The sequence below is a fragment of the Canis lupus genome, chromosome 36, assembly GCF_048164855.1.
Source record: "Canis lupus baileyi chromosome 36, mCanLup2.hap1, whole genome shotgun sequence".
Taxonomy (NCBI): domain Eukaryota; kingdom Metazoa; phylum Chordata; class Mammalia; order Carnivora; family Canidae; genus Canis; species Canis lupus.
In genome coordinates, this window is record NC_132873.1 from 30,104,003 (window position 1) to 30,117,690 (window position 13,688).

At 44.8% G+C, this 13,688-nt stretch overlaps 1 protein-coding gene across 5 annotated transcripts in view; it reads right to left on the reverse strand.

Annotated features, from left to right (window-relative positions):
- The window catches only part of C36H2orf88 (chromosome 36 C2orf88 homolog), a 179,037-nt gene that overhangs the window by 64,385 nt on the left and 100,964 nt on the right, over positions 1 to 13,688 (reverse strand). For all 5 annotated transcript variants that reach the window (XR_012025032.1, XR_012025031.1, XR_012025035.1 and 2 more), the window contains 3 exons: positions 12,544 to 12,762; positions 4,266 to 4,464; positions 355 to 466 (listed from right to left, as the gene is read on the reverse strand). The gene's annotated coding sequence lies outside the window, so the exon portion shown is untranslated. The remainder of the gene's footprint in view (positions 1 to 354; positions 467 to 4,265; positions 4,465 to 12,543; positions 12,763 to 13,688) is intronic.

The window sequence follows — 13,688 nt, forward strand, 5'->3', positions numbered from 1 at the left end:
TTCCTCATCGTTCTTCAATCCTTTTTAAACATATACTTAAAAATTAACGTATTGTTGGGGATCCCTGGGTGGCTCAGTGGTGGAGAGTCTGCCTTCGGCCCAGGGCGTGACCCCGGGGTCCCGGGATCGAGTCCCGCGTCGGGCTCCTGCATGGAGCCTGCTTCTCCCTCTGCCTGTGTCTCTGCCTCTCTCTGTGTCTCTCATGAATAAATAAATAAATAAATAAATAAATAAAATCTTTTAAAAAAATTAATGTATTGTTTTTTGATTTCATTGTCAAATCATCCTCGTTCGCTGGCAGTCTAATTTTTAGTTAGCTTACATTACCTTTCTTTTCACATAGCAAAGCTTTACCTGTGATTTTTTTTCAGTGTCTGCTCCTCCCGAACCCCTTTTCTCTGGCAGAGCCTGGCATTCGGGTGTGAAGTCTGGCTTTTCTGTGGTAATAGAATCCATCTTGCGCTTCCTGAAGGTCATCAAAATATACCATTAGGCCTCGGATTCTTTCTCCACCCCAGGTCTTCTACATTTAATACAAGTGCATTTTCAGAGAACGTCTTAATTCTTTCAAGTGTGGACGCTGCGAGGTGTAGGGACGCACGAGTGTGGCATTGCCGGGTGCACACGGCCCACGGCCCACGGCCCACGGCCCACGGCGGGGTCCCGGCCCAGGCTGACCGCGGGGAGCCGCCTGTCAGTGACATGACGGCCTCTACGGAAAGCAGAGGATTTTTCTTCCCGGTCTCCAGGGCCGCCCTAATGAAGCGGTTCTGGATCTTCCCCTGCTCTCTAGGACAACTTTCTACAAAGTACAAATTTGGAGCGGATTTAAATGCAGTGAACTGAGAAAGCAGCCGCTGCGATCCCTGCAGCAAGCCACGCGGGTTAGCGGACCACCCGGGGGGCCTCTCCTCCTGCCACGCCTGGGGGACGCGCCCGGGGAATCCGTGACACAGCTCACGCCGCTTGACGTGGGACTCCAAAGGCAATTTCTACTACAGTGACAGTTTGTGGGGCAAAATGCTTTTCTGTAAGTTACGGAGCAGAATGCCAAGGGAAACAAGATCAATCCCTCCTTCCCCGTACACTTGATTATATTTTGGAAGGAGAAGGTAAATTAATGAAACAGCATAGCGGGTCTCGGAGTTGCAGATTCTGGACAAATTACTTCTGTAAAGCTATGAAAGACACATGAGATATTTTTGAAGACCCTCAAAATCTTCTCGAAAACAATAATATCATTAATGATTCAGATCTATTAATTACTCTAGAAGTAATGTATTAAAAATGGGGGTACATTGTATACTGGAAAGTATCACTATCTAGTTAGAATTTTACTCACAGAAAATCATGTTGTATAAATATACATAAAAATACTATAGTAAACTGCAAGCATCTTTGCAGTTCCTGTAAAGAAAAAAAGGCTTAATACTTGAATAATTCCTCAATTCCCATATATGAGAGAAACCCATGAGGTTTATTTTTCCAATCTCAAAGTGTTATTTTATCTGGCATTCTAACTACATCTAAAACAAATGTAAGGAATACTGTTTTATCTTACGTCCCCTAATGAAAAACAGATCTTTATATGATTAATATTATTTAGAGTCCATAATAAAAGCTCCTGAATGTGTACTTGCATAAGGGGCACAACAGGGGAAGTTACAGGACCAGGACTTTAGGTGAAGGAAGACAAAGCAAACGAAAGAGGTCCCACAAATTCACGGATTTGGAGAGCACAGGAGGAGTAGGAAAAAGGGGAAAGGGGATGGTTTTAACTTAAGTGTTAGAAATAAAGGACCTCAAAAGAGCTGTCCTGCGCTCTCTCGCGCTCTCTCTCTCTCTCTCTATTTATATATAAGCTTTATAGACAGTTCAGATGAACCAGGTTTAGAGGCAGGAATGAATATTTAGAGAGGAGCAGAGGGAAGCAGGGAGCCAAGCCGGCTGGTGCCGGGAAGAGGGAAGAGGGTGCGGGGTGACTGGAGCCAAGGGCTTGTTAGGCAGCGAGGGGGTAAGAGTGGATCTTCCCAATTTCAGACTAAAAAATGGGAGGGAGGGAGGGAGGGAGGGAGGGAGGAGGGACTGGCGAGCAGAGCGAGCAGAGCGGCAGGTGGGTGGTCGGGGGCTGGAGAGAGACTAAAGGCACCGGGGCCTGGAGCTCCTGACGGTTGGGCCTTCGTCGGGCCACCCAGGCTTCGTGGGAGCCCGAGGCCACAGCGGCCCCTCTCCCGGCAGCCTCCCTGCCACCGGGGCCCCCAAAGGGGGACGTAGGCCATCGACCGTGACTTCGAGACAAGCTAAGCCTTTCCAGGTCCGGGAAGCTTTATTTTGTTCTGCCTTCACACTGGGGACACGCTTAATACTTAGGAAGACCTTGGACCATCGGGGCCCGTGTTGGAGGGAAGCGCTACGGGGCCGCCTCGGACTCTGTTCTCAGCCTGACCCAGAGCAAGCCCCGGGAAGAGGCCAGGGAGGGGGGGTCCTGAGCCAGCTTCCCGCCCGGCCAGCCCACCCCCCACATGCATCCCGTGGCCCCACGTCACCAGTCAGAGCAGCAAACGCTGGACGCGACGCGGAAACCCGGGTAATGAATCTGTGGCCGGGAGACCTTGGCCAAGCTCAACACTTGCAGGTTTGAGAGGGGGTGGCCACCCTTAGGGCCGCTGAAGGTAGCTCTTACGCTTCTACAAAATAAAAATTCATGTGGAAAAAGAAAACACCATAAAGTTTATTCCCCCCTCCGGGTCTGCAAGAGGTGGTTCGGAGGGGGGCAGATCTTTTCCCAGCCCATCCTCCCGGGCACACTTCCCCCAGCTGCCCTATAGTGGTGTTTGGGGTGACACCGAGTAGGTAGGTCAGGAACGAGGTCTGCTCGCATTTCGGTTTGTACTGTTCAAGGTGCAGTACGTGCACCAGTAGGATCAGCATCACGTGGGGACTTGTTCAAAGTGTAGATGCTTGGTCCCCGTCCTACAGCTGCTGATTAGAGCTGCGCGGTCAAAGACCCCCCCAGCAGGGCCCTGGGATGTTGCATTTTGTTGTAATACTTCCTGGGGCTCATAGGGAAAATTCACACCTTGAAGTTAAAATTTCTTCAGAAGAAAATGGACAGCTCTGGTCTAAGAACTCCTGGGATGGGCAACGGGGACTTAGGAAGACATTTTAGCTTGTGGATTAGCTTTAGCTAATTTTAGCTCATTTAGCTTTAGATTATTTTCTCTTCCCCCGGTCTGGTGATTTCAAAGACTAGAGAGTGGAGGGAAAGGTCTGTTCTTCTTAGGACAGAGTGGCCAACTGGAGAAGAGGGCGTCTCCCAGAAGCTGGGTTATGTTGGAGCAACATCCCAGCGGAGGGTCTGCTGGAGTTCTGGAAATGAGACCCTGTGCCTCATGCAGAGGGATCTCGTGATACCAGCATTAGCAGGCGTGGTGGCATAGAGGCCCAATGACAAAGGAGCCTGTGCGACAGCTCTTGGGACACTCTCAGAGCAAACCTGCGGAAACAGAGCTCTAAGGCAGGCTGGGTGCTGCAAGCACTGCAGGTGAATGTCATACCTACAGGCCTGGGATACCCAGACCTGCCTTCATACCTGCTGGCCTGTCTAGTTTTCACAACTTTCCTCACCCCTACTCTGCTGACCTACAACTCTAACGGACTGCCTGGTTTTCCTATACCTCACACTATCCTACCTTCTCCCTCGGCCCTGGCATTATAATATATAGAAATCAATGGGATTTGAAAGGCAGGAAATACAATTTCACAGTTAAGGGTATTGCAAAAACACATCTTATTAATACTGATTCTTCCTCTATTTCCCCTACAATATGATAAACCAGCACTTATGAAACCATCAAAAACTGAAGAAAATAGAAATCCCACGTAAAAGTTCTGAAAGGGAGAGCTGGGCCTTACCCTTCTCTGGTATGAATTTGGGAAAGTGAGGCAAATCTCAGTTAGCGGTCCAGTCAACTGATTTGGCCATCTTGACTTTTCTTTGAGGGTTATAATTCTATGACTCTCATGGAGCAGAGACTGTGTCACCAGGAGGGTTCAGTGGCAAATATATTGGATTATTAGTAAAGACAGCTGGCTTTGTTAACTTGGGCAAGTTACTTAACTTCTCCAGGCCCCCACTTCTTCATCCATAAAATGAAGGAATTGGACTCTGAGCTTAAATAATATTTAGTAGTCTTTAAAGTCTATCCCAGACATAAATATTGCTGATGTTGTAAAATTCAATTTTGTCTGTTCTCCTGCATTACCTCACATTCTAGTCGAGTTTCCTTGCACAGAATGCTGATAAACATTACTGGATGCCTCTTAGACCATGTTTCCAAAGCTGTGTCTTGGCATTGCTTTCTTGAGACACTCCTGCCTGACTTTGTATGACTCCAGTCTTTCAGCAACGCAATTCTGGAACAAGCAGTACTCAGCTGGTGAAGGATGAGGCTGGACATCATCCTGAAACCAAATAGACTCATCTAAATAGCCAACCTCTATTGGCAAACCGGCCCAATTCCATAGTTCTCAAACTAAAATAAAAATTCATTTCACCTCCTTTTCCAGCTTCAAGTCCTGGGACCACGTTCATGCTGATGAATAAGGCGAAACCAGAAAACAACAACTTTAATGAAAAACTTGCTTTACGTAATGGCTTATTTTCTGCCAGATTTTATGTCATATACTTTAAAGTATCTTTTTTTTTGTTATCTTAGCAACCCCGCGAAGTAAGTATTCTCATTCCCATTTTACAGGTGAAGATATGGTCTCAGAGAAATTTGATGACTTGTCAAAGATCACAAGACTAGCAAATGATAGAATCAGTTAGAAGCCAGGTCAGTCGGATGCTCTATTCCACCACATCACTCTGCTTCCCAGATTTTAGATATTGACTAACAAACATGTGATATTAGAATGCAGAAGCATAATAGCAGAGACATTCGAATAAAAAGAACGCTCTTCCATATAAATATGGCCCTTCTCTTCAGTACACCTAGATGCGGCCCACACAGTTGCCAAAGATTACTTAGCAGTCTCTAATTTCAACCCTTCCCTCTCCAGCTTATGTTTCTTGCTGGCAGAATGATAGGATCTAGGAATAGAATCTCCTCAGTTGGGTGAATTTAAGCTGTTCCTCAGTGATGGTCACCACTTAACATCACCACAACAAAAACACATACCCCGGGGAGTTGCTAGACAATTGTTTACCCTAAATTCTAAGTGAAAAAAAAAAAAAAAGATGTTTTAGCGAACCCACTAGTCCCTGGTTGTTGTGGCGGTGGTGGTGGTTGAGTCAAAGAACATAGTCACATAAAAAACATTTTGTTGAACCAGTTGCATTTCTTGGATATTTAGGATGATGATCCTGATTGTATAAGGACCCTTGGTTGGGCTATAAATACGATTTGCTCAGACACGAATTAACCTAGATCCAAGAGATAAAGACTGTATGGCTGCCAAATTCAGAATCATCTCGGGGGTATAGAAAACAGGTATTAGAGAGGCCAGAAGACTTTAAAGATACCAGTGTCCAGGGGCTGGACAAAAATTAAGAACAGAGAAGTCAGCAGAGGTAGGGGAAGGCAAACAGAGACCAGACAATCAGAATGAGGATTAGGATGGATATTTCCAGATAATGGCAGAGATGGTAGGAAATGTAGGAAGGAGCTTTTTCTAGGGCAGGAACTATAGGAACTCAGTAAGACTGAAGATATTTTGTAAGGCTGAGAACATATATTGAAATATCATCACTGGCAAGGTCCCGTGACAAAATCTTCAGGTAGCCTTGGATCTCAGTGCCATTTGGGCTGCTCGGAACAGATACCATAAAGGCACGTAGTGCCAGTTAGGCGTGAGCATAATACAAGTGCTACTGTGATGTACCGATGGTTTTAATTATTATAATGTCTCATATCACATACCTCGCAAACAAGAAACACAGTGTATACCTGCTTCTTTTGCCATCGTCTAAAAAGTTTATAAGTTGGATGCTGTTATTGTCACATAACATGAGCATTACCATTGTGTTCCATTGTTCCTGCTTATACTGCTTGCGTCAGTTGTCACTCATTCCAGTCCTCATTCATTCATTCACCGAGCACTTATTTCCAGCACTTTGTGCCAGGAAATCCGTAAGTTGCTGGAAGAAGACAGAGGAGCAAGGGAAAGGCCCCATTGTCAAAGAATTCTATTCGGTGGAATAAAAAGAGTCTCAAACCCCAAACCCAAGTACAGTGTGATGATGGGAAGGCAGAGGCAGGTTTGCAGTCAGCCGGAACTTTACGGAATTATTGCTAGGAAGCCCTGAAGGCCCAGCTGAGATCAGAGACCATGACTTTGTAATGGTCTCAACTCATTCTACTCCTAGAGAAAAATCCCAAAACATATCAATCCAGGTAAAGCAGCAAGGAATTTCATCGGATTTGCTAGAGACCTAGAGATTTGCCAGGTTGTAGCACAGGAGAAAAGAAGGGGGTTGAGAGATTCAGGGTATTTTTTCAGAAAGAGCTCAATCTAAACCATCTAGTGAAGAAGGAAAACTAAAATGACTGGGGAGAATTTGTAGGTTAGAAGAAGGATCGAGGAAACCAGAGCTCTCAATGAGATTTTAAGGGCAGGAAAAGAGGGGGATGGTGAATTAGGCATTTTGGTTCAGTAAATCGATCAGCCAATGGTTAGGGTGTGCACATAACTCGTTGCTCAAAGCCGTGAAGGGGGTCTTATTAATAAGACTCTAGGCAGCAGGTGTGTGCTGGGCTGAGCCGAGGAGGCGGGGCTGCCCTGCGGACAATCCCCGGGCCTGGCGCTGTTAGGCAATGGGAATCTGGAGGGAAACAGGCAGGCGTGGGGCCTGTCTTCGTGGAGTCCACTTCCTACAGGAATGACAAATGTTGAACAAAAAACTCTCTCTGCGCCCAGTGCTGCTAAACAGGGAGGCGAGAGAGCCACAGGGTTATTAGAGAGGAAATGACGTCCCCCTCCCGGCCGGCAAAGTGACCCCCTGGAGAGGACGTGCCAACCGGCACCGCAAAGGGGAGCAGGTGTGAGGGGAGACTGGGTGTGTGAATTATATAAATTCTAATATATATTTTTTCAAATTCTTAGGGGTTTTTTTTTTTTTCTCATTGCTTTCTTCCTTTATGGTTTACATTCCCTCCTTCATCCCTTTGAACATTTTGAACATGCTTTGTAAACATTCCACTCAGGTTTTTCAACTCTTTCAAGCCGGGCCTCCTGCTTCCTCCGTCTGCTGATCCTCATGCATAGTACTTGACGTGCAATGGGTTAGAAATTTGGAGAAGAATTTAGTCATTAGAAGAGAGTTCTCTGCAGGGAAGCGGTTTAATTAATTAATTAATTTATTTATTTTTATTAATTTTTTTTTTTTTTTTTAGGGAAGTGGTTTAAAGTGCTTTTGTCTCAACTTGAGCAAAAGAATCGGACGCCTTTTTAGGTTGGTTTCTCAGGTCAGCCTCCTCCACTCAGGCCGCGTGATTCAGACGCCACGTCCGGGCACGGCACAGGCCTGGGGGTTTGAGTTCTTGCAGGTGGCGGCTCCTCCGTGACCCTGGGATACTCTCAACCTTGTTGATTATTTGGGCTGATGGGCAGGGTTCCCTTAGGCTTCATTTCAAAGTCAGTACAACCTTTTGTGACCCCAGGGTTATCTAAATAGCTCAAACTTTCCTCTTAGGAGGTCCCAGAACCTGGAACCTTCTTCCAGGGCAGTTGTTAGAACCATTTCCAGCTCGTAAGGCGTATGTCTGGTTCCAATAGTTCTACGAGCTGTGTGGGGCATAAGATGCCATGTAGCGCTCGGACCCGGAGTTCCCGCTTTCCTTCTGATACCTGGGGACTTTCTTTCTTGGTTTTAAGCCCAGCCACATAAAGAAGTTTCAAGGGATATTTTATTCCATGCTTAGAGCAATGAGCATGCAATAACATGCTTAGCTCATGTTATAACATGATAAATAGGGGAAACTTTTATTTTTTTTTTAATATTTTATTTATTTATTCATGAGGGACAGAGAAAGAGAGAGGTAGGCAGGGACAGAAGGAAGAGGGTCCAAGTGGAGCAGGGAGCACGATGTGGGACTCGATCCCAGGACCCTGAGATCACAGCCTGAGCTGAAGGCAGATGCTTAACTGACTGAGCCACACAGGTGTCCTGGGAAACTGTTTTAAAAACATATTTATTCATTCAAAAATATGTATAGAGCACCTGTGATGTTCTAAGTATTATAGGACCGAAGGATAGAAGGTAAAGGTAGAGGGGCATGAGGTAAGGTTAAAGAGTGAGATGGAGTGTGAAAATCATGTTACGATTCTGGATTTTTGGGGACTTCTGGGTGGCTCAGTGGATGAGCACCTGCCTTTGGCTCAGGGCGTGACCCCGGGGTCCCGGGATTGAGTCCCACGTCGGGTTCCCTGCGTGGAGCCTGCTTCTCCCTCCGCCTGTGTCTCTGCCTCTCTCTCTCTCTCTGTTTCTCTCATGAATAAATAAAATCTTTTAAAACATAACAATCTGGATTTTTTTTTCTTCAGAGCAAATGAACAGCTACTGAAAAATTTAAAGTTTGCATTTTAAAAATGCAGAGTGAAGAACGGGTCAGAGTCCAACAAGAGTAGATGTGAGGGGAAGCGTGTGGTAGTCTAGCCGGTGATGATGGTCACTTGAATCAGAGAGGGAGGATACATAAAAGTGAAAGGACTCGAGATATTTAGGTAATGAACTGAGGTAATACTTGTGTCCATACTTCACCAGGGAAGGGATAGGGATGATTCAAAGGTTGGGGCACCCAGGTGGCTTGATAGGTTACGCGTCTGGATCTTGATTTTGGCTCAGGTCATGATCTCAGAGTTGTGCGATCAAGCCCCACCTGGGGCTCCCTGCTGGGTGTGGAGCCCGCTGAGGATTCTCTCCCTTTGCCTCTCCCTCACCTCCATCCCTGCTCATGAGCGCTCTCTCTTAAAAAAACAACAAAAAAAAGATTACTCCCAGATGCTTGGCCTGAGTATCTGAGTGGCTGTTGATACCATTTATGAAGTACTACAGAAGGAGCAAACTCGATGGGAAATCTCCCAAGTCCAGTTTTGGGCACGTTGAGTTTAAGGCAGCAGAGAGCCCAGTGAAGAGATATCAGGTAAGCCTCGGGCTACCTGGGTTGGGGCTCAGAGCGTTAAGTCTGAACTAGAAATAAGAAGAAGACTGAATTGTTTAGAGTAGGTGAGATTTTCTGAATAGAGAGGATAGAGCGGAAGAAAAAGAGGGTTTGTGATCCACCCTACGGGATTCCCTCACTTGATGGTTGGGTAGAGGTAAGGAGCCAAGAAAAGCATAGGTGGAGGGAAGTGTTACACTTAAGTGTTACCTTCTTTTCTCTTTAATAAGGGACGGATTTGTCCTGCTCATTTGGGGAATATAAAAAAAAGTGAAAGGGAATAAAGAGGAAAGGAGAAAAGTTGAGTGGGAAATATCAGAAAGGGAGACAGAACATGAGAGACTCCTAACTCTGGGAAACGAACTAGGGGAGGTGGAAGGGGAAGTGGGCGTGGGGTGGAGGTGATGGGGTGATGGGCACCGAGGGGGGCACTTGATGGGATGAGCACTGGGTGTTATTCTATATGTTGGCAAACTGAACTCAAATAAAAAATAAATTTAAAAATAATAATAATAATAAAGGGACGGATTTGAGAATAGTTACCTGCTGCTGGGAACACCACCAAGGAGAAAGACTGGAGTTATTATAGAGACGAAGGACATTTGCCAACATAAGATTCCTGAGAAGTTGGAAGAGGATGAGGATGGAGAGCAGATGGGAAAGGACGGGAAGGATACAGATGCAGGTAAGTGTGTGAAGCTGATTTTTGAAAGGTTGTGACGTCATTTTCTGGTAGGTGGAGGGCTAGAGGCTGGAGGGGTTGGAGTTTAAGTTAGAATGGACCGTAAAGACACAATAGGATTGCCAAGCAACATTGACAGCTCAGAAGCCTGCCATTTTGTATGATTTTCGTCTATCAGTGTTCTGGAGCCTGAGTCCAAACATAGAGGTGGGTACCTGGATTCATGCAGCTTGGGCTTTGCCAGACACGTGCTACGAGCGGACAATGAGTCGACGTAAGTTAGAATATTGACAGGCAAGTGGCCGAGATGATGGGTTATGGAGTATAGACCGAATAGGGGAGGACACTAACCATAGGGAGGCAGAGACGAGAGGAAGATGGTGGAAGAGTGCTATGGTCTGAAGGTTTGCGTAGCCCCAAAATTCATAGGTTGAAATCCTAACCTCCCAAGATGATGGTATTAGGAAGTAGGGCCATAGGGGGTGCTCTTGCCAGGAGGGTGGAATCCTCATGAGTGGAATGAGTTCCCTTATAAAAAGAGGCTCCAGAAACGTCCCTAGGGCCCTTCTGCCCCGTAAGGATGCAGAAAGAACACGTGGGCCGTAAGCCCAGAGGACTGCTCTCACGCAACTGTGTGGGCACCCAGATCTCACACCTGTAGCTTCCGGAACTGAACAACTTTCTGTTCATAAGTTACCCAGGTGTGTAGTATTTTAGAGCAGCCCAGATGGACTAAAACAAATGATCAGAGGCCTGCAAGCTCCAAGTGGAGTGGTGAGTGATCCAGGTGAGTCAACCAAAATGACCAGAGTCTAAAAAACTAAGAATGTGAAGTTTGGAGAAGTGGTTTCAGAGGTGGAACACTTTCCAGTCATGACTTCCAGAGCCTGACCCTGGCAATGGTAGCTCTATCGGGTCGGGATAATGTAAACTATTCTGCATTAAAAGGTGAATGCCAATCTCAAGCAAAAATATAAAAACGAAGCCTTATTTATCACTCTTGCTTTTTTTTTTTTTTTTTTTTTTTTTTTAAATCCTGCCATTTCAACACGCAGCTTCCGGGTTTCTATGGCGGGGGAACCGAGACAGCACCAAGTTCTTAAATGCCTTGGTCTGGAAGCAAAATGTGTGACTTCAGTTCATGATCCTTTGTCCAGAAGTAGTGAGATGGCTTTCTCATTTGCAAAGGGGCTGGGAAATTTGAAGTAGCACATGGATATTAGTGAGTAATTAATGTCTCTTCACAGCAGCTGAGATGGATGGGAGAAAGAAGACTGTGGAAGGTCATCCTCCATGATCGCCAGAGTTGTAGTAGAAAGGAGAACCGGGGCTTCTGCCCTGGGTGCAGGAGCAAGTGTCCAGGAGAAGGCACTGGGGATCAGTAGGACAATCTATCAGTTGGGCAATAGGAATCCAGCTGTTCCAGTGGACACCGGGGGAACAAGGACTATTGCCCAATAAAGTCTTGTGGGGAAATGAGAAGGCCGTAGAGCTGGTCCTCATAAACACATGCTGTTTTTTCTTTTTCTTTTTCTTTTTTTTTTGTGATAGGAAATGACTTTTTGAATATTAATTGATATTTTTCCTGGTATTTCTTTCTTGTCTTTTGCATTTACTCTTGTGAATAGCTACTTTTTGCTCGTTACTCGGAAAGCCTTGCCTAGCCATAGGCGGCTGTGAAGATAGACGAGGGCCGTGCACCATGAAAGGTTGGTCATCTTTAGAAATCTGGAAAAGGGCAAAGAGATGCATTCTTCCTGAGAGTCCCCAGAGGAAATACAGCCCCACTAACACTCTGATTTTATCCCAGTGAGACCCGTTTCAGGCTTTTGAACCCTAGAACTGTAGGATAAATTTGAATTGTTTTAAGCTACTAAATTAGTGGTGATGTGTTAGAGCAGCAATAGGAAACTAATACGAAAGCAAAGAAAAAGTTTTGAGAATCAGATTTTTTTTCTTTTTAAGGGACGCTCTTCTCCCAGCAGAGAGCTCTACGGTTGGTATTGCGCCAGGCGCTGAGGACACACCTGTGACAGCCAGAGCTCCGGCCTCCCAGGAGCCTGTGGGGTGACCACCTGACCATACGCAGGCAATTAGATTCCAGCTCGCTAAGTACCATCCAAGAGAAGCCCCCCGCGGGGGGACGTGGGCCGGGACACTGGTGGAAACCGCTCACGCACCTTTCCCTGAAGGCCACCTTCTGCCACCCCCCGCTGCCCCCTCCTGCCCCCACGTTCCTGCCGAGCCCAGGAATTCCCCAAGTGCAAACACACGGACCGCCGGGCTCGGAACCTGTTTAACGGCCTCAACTACACAGAGGGCCAAGCTTGACCTTTAAATCACAGGAAGCCTATCCCCCAAAGACTGAGCAAAAATGAAGGGATCACATAAAATAAAAACGTCCCCCAGAATGAAATGAAATTATGGATGAAGAAAGGAAAACGTGCAGAGAAAACATTATCCTATTCAGGCAGCAGCCAAAATAAATTCTGGGGCCCAGAGTACAGATCTTTATAGCCTTAAACAGAACACTCTGGTCTCCAACCTGCGCTCTAAGGCATCCAAGAATATTTGCTTTCTGATTCTTTCTGATTCACATGTATTATTATCATTTTAGCTTAGAAATTTTTTTTTAAGACAGTGAACAGTCATCTATTGCCCCGATGAGCAAATCTGTACCATCTAAGCACTTCCTACCTGTGGCTTGACGTTTCCGTAGAGGTGTGGTCCAGAGGACATCATCTTTATGAATATTAGGAATTATTATAGTCCTAAAGACAAAAACCTGACAAGATAGCACTTCCAGTACATTTCTTTTGCTTCTGGCTAGAAGCCCAACATAACAAGCCCTCTCCTCTGATGTAGTACAAAACTGTGCCCAGATCAGATGAATAATGTTCTTAAAAGACGATCACCCTGGAAATGGGGGGAAACAGGCACTTGTGAGTACCTCTGCTGCACATCTCCATCAACACATCTTTCTGAAGGATCACTTGGAAAAATGACTCAAATTCTTAAAGATGTATTATTAAAAATGTGTCTTTTTAAAAAAAGACATACATATGTGTCTACAAAAAGGACTTACTACCAAGGATGTGTTTTGAAATGTTATTATGACAGAAATTTGAAAGGACCTAGATGTCCTACAATAGAATATGAACTAAATCGTCAAATATGACATAATAGCATATAATCATCGAACAATAATGTATAAAAATACTTAGTGACTTGGGAAAACAGTCACATGGCAGTCACTTTGTTTACTGAGTATATAAGCTGAAATGTTAACAGTAATTATTCTTCAATGAAGAGATGATGAGTGATTTTTTAAGTCTGTGCTTTCTATATTTCATAAATTCTCCATGATGAATATGCATTACTTTGTATTCAGCTTCTGTCAGGTATTAAAAACTATCCTAGAAACCCAGAATTTTAAGCATATTTATATTTGTATCTATGAGATTTATATCAAAGCTTATAAAAAATTATAAGAACACCTTTTGGCAACTTATTTATATTTGCATTTATCGTTAGAATCATGAAATTTCATATTTGAAAGGGATCACGGAGATATTCTGGTACAAACTCTAGATCCAAAGTTTGGCCTCTAGAAATTTAAGAGACATAACCTACATCATTGAATAGGCTTTTTAAATCACTCATATGAATTATGACCTCTTTTAGTCCTTAAAATGGTTCCACTTGGGCCACTTGTGATTTTTTGTTTATTTTTTTAATTTTTTGTTTAAATAAAAGAGGATAAACTCTACTAGTTTGATAAAAATAAATTATCTTTTACTTTAAGAAACACAGGAAACAGTTTTTTTTTTTTTTTAACCTTT